Below are 3,600 nucleotides of genomic sequence, written 5' to 3'. Positions count from 1 at the left end.
ACGACTCAGATCATGGCATTTGCACACATCATCATCATCATCATCATCATAGTGTATCCAGTTACACTGATGAAGTACAGTCCGAAGTACAATTTTTCCAGCATGATCTGTCCTTAATGGCAGACACTAAACTATTCCCTGACAGTCTAATGTATAGACACACTCAGTGGCTACAATGTGTAAGCTGCGATTCTAAACCAGGAGGTTAGTAGTTTACTGACATACATGTGACTCGTACTTCAAAATACCAAATGAATCCTACCATCTGTGAGTAACTCAAGTATTTCGGATCTTTAACCAATAAAAAAAATAACATTATCCCTACCTACTGACTCAGGATCATCATTGGAAACACAGCATTTTTTTCTCAGGCCTTCAAAGCTTGAATGGTGAAAAACTTGTTCTCACTTGTTCTGATCACACTTTAAGATTTCGTCAATTCTCATCGCAGCCTATTTATGGAAACTCTATAGTATGACTGAAAGTCGTGAGCTTACACAAAGTACTGTTGCGTTGAACACATTTGTTTCTAAAATAGTCGAACATTGTTACAGTATCAAAAGGACCATCTGGCGGCCTGGCCATACATATGACTTCTTTATTAGTGCTGCATACTAACGTATGGGACTGGCGACCTTGTATGTCACACTTGACATTTATGTTTCCCTTTTCATTCTTGAAGTCTTTATTAGAAAAGTTCTCGCTACCGTCCTCAAACTATTCTACCAGTTGCTATGACAAGGTCAACGACCCCTTTTCAAAATTGAGAACCGTGACCGCACCCACGCAAACAGATGGATTGTCCGGACAACAAAAGTGTAAAAAGATGTTTTGAGACCACTCCTATGCCCACCCACACTGGCATACTTTCCTTGGCATTTGTTCAAACCTTACACCAACTGAACAAAGAAAGCCACCAGGAGGCCCCAAAATTCACTTGACCTTCAACTTTCCAAGACGAACATGTACCCGCATACCAAATATAATCACAATCCATCCAGAGCTAAATAATATTTCTTACGCAAAATATGCTGATTTAAAGTATGTAAAAAATTGATATCCCTAAAGACAATACCTCTTTCACGGAGGTAATAAGTTGTGCACTTCTTCAGTTCTTGACAAGACATTAGTCTCTACCAGACTGCAGCCTGGCCAAATAGTAATATAGGGGACTTTGGCTAGGTTTGGAATAAAAGCCTAGTAGGAGATGATTGGGCCAGGAGTGAACAGACTGCAAATGACTGAATGAAATCCTATGGCAACTTATCTATCCCTAGTTGGCCGAATTCTTCTCTTTTTTTTCCATCCAACTGACACATCTGCTTGGAAACTAACAAGACACCCTGACCAATACCTGTAAAGCTTAGCACATTTATATACAATTAGAGGGTTTGGATTGCCAGATGTAGTTGAGACAAACTACAGACTTGGAGGGATTTTTCCATTCCAGTCAGGGTACTGGAGGAATGTTCGCTTATGCAGAGGAATGTCCGCTTTTCCAGGGTACCAATTCCTGAGGAATATCCATAATTCATTGGAAGTCCGTACATTTGCAGTGTCATATACATGTACATGTATTACAAAAAACTGCGAAAATTAAGCCACACAAAAGTCCAAATATTTACAGTATATGACATGTACAGTGGCTTGTGTATTTGCTGCTACAGTAGTTTTTTTGTACAAATTCTGGGTAAATTTTTTCTCAACTTGCAAAATTAGACACATTAGCAACACAAAATAAAGACATATCTTCAAATCTAGATACCAATGGTGTATAATTCAATACTTCAGAATCGAAGAATGTTAATTACAGGCACCGCCAACATCAATATCCCACTTTGACAGTTGGCAAACGGTGACCTCATGGAAGTGTTTAACTACCTGGGCAACAGACAAAACAACTACAGCTGAAAAGAGCAATGATCACATCAAGTTGTTGGGTCAAATGAGGTTGGATTATGTCAAATTCCTAAAATAATGACAGTTGCTCTCACTCACTTTGAATTGCAGTTTATCGTCTGTTGTTTTATAAACATGTGTTGTAGGTGTTGGCTCTGCTTAGAAATAGTTTTGGCTAAAAGCCTAGAGGTCCTTGGTTTGAGTCCCCTGATATGCTGACACTGTGTCCTTGGGAAAGACACTTTATATAAATTTCCTCATTTCACTTGAACAATGTATAATTATCATGCAATTAAGTTCTTGGGTGACAATGCATACCTAGCTTCAGGTACGTTCGAGTCCTAGATTTACAGGTCATAAAACATGCAGTTAGAATTAGAATGAATTGACTCTTTGACATTTAACGCCTAGATACCCACATATTTGCATGTACACAAAACATGTCTTCGCCTACATACAGTAAAACTAAAAACTTTTGCAGCAATTTTATTTTTGTGGTTTTTGTGGTGACTTCTCTATTGCAAGTTTATGACACCACAGCATGCCTTTCCAATGTATTAGTACTACAGATATGAAACTTCTTGAACTGAAAACTTAAAACACTCCTTTGCCCTCAGGGCTCGAAATACTGGGTGCAGGTGCACCCAAAATTGGAACTGTGCACCCAATTATTTTCTGTGGGTGCCCAGGGTACACCCAAATATTTACATAGGCTTACATGTATGTTTGTAAAAATATCAAAGTATAGTAGTATTCATCATATTCTTGACATCTAAATGTTAGAAAGATAATAAAAATGTCTGACATTGTACTTGTTTACGAATTTGACAGAATTTGACTAAGTTTTATTATTAGGTTTTTCTGACATTCTACTTGAATTTAAGTGGTGCACCCAAAAATTTGTTGGTGTGACCCAAATTTAAAGCTGGGTGCACCAGTGCACCTAATCCCAAAAATGAATTTTGAGCCCTGGCCCTTTTTCTTTCAATCAAATAAAACTGCCACGAAAGTAAACAAATTTAATTCATGGCAGTCATGAAGTTGTGAAACATTGCTGGACAGAATGTCACTAAGCGTCATACTGCGGCACTTGGAAGTAGAACCATTCGTGTAATTGGATGTCCATTTAAGCCGTAAAGCATACACTTTGTTGTGAAACATGACCATGGCTACCATTGTGTCTTTGTTTACCCGGTCACCAATACATGTACTAGTACTCTCCAAGCAGAGGTTCGACTCTGGCTTTTTTTTTTGACATTCGTTTGTCAGGCTTTCTATTTCGTCCAGTTTCTTCATTTTCTTTACATCCACCGGCAGACTTGAAGAAACAGTAGAAAGAAAGTTGAAAGCCTGACAAAAATGACTAAAAAAACGAAGCCTTTGCTTGGAGAGTAAATGAATGGGCGTTGTAGCTTTCTTAAAAGGGTGTGTCCCAATCTTGATAACAACATTGGCTTTGGGCAAACGGCCAAACATTTTTCTAGGGGTTTCAACCTTTCAAAATATTTTGTATACACTATCTATATACTATAATATAATGAAAAAAATTATTAGAGATACAAACTGCAAATGTGATCCCTAAAATTTTCAATGATAAGTATATAGCAACTATAACGAAATCATGGTTGACATATTCATTAAGCAAGCACTTAAAAGTTAGATCAAATAATTTTGCAGTGAAGCTTATGGTGAGGTGAAGCT

The sequence above is a fragment of the Branchiostoma floridae genome, chromosome 3, assembly GCF_000003815.2.
Source record: "Branchiostoma floridae strain S238N-H82 chromosome 3, Bfl_VNyyK, whole genome shotgun sequence".
NCBI lineage: Eukaryota > Metazoa > Chordata > Leptocardii > Amphioxiformes > Branchiostomatidae > Branchiostoma > Branchiostoma floridae.
The sequence above is the reverse complement of the archived record's forward strand: the minus strand, read 5'-3'. Positions refer to the sequence as shown.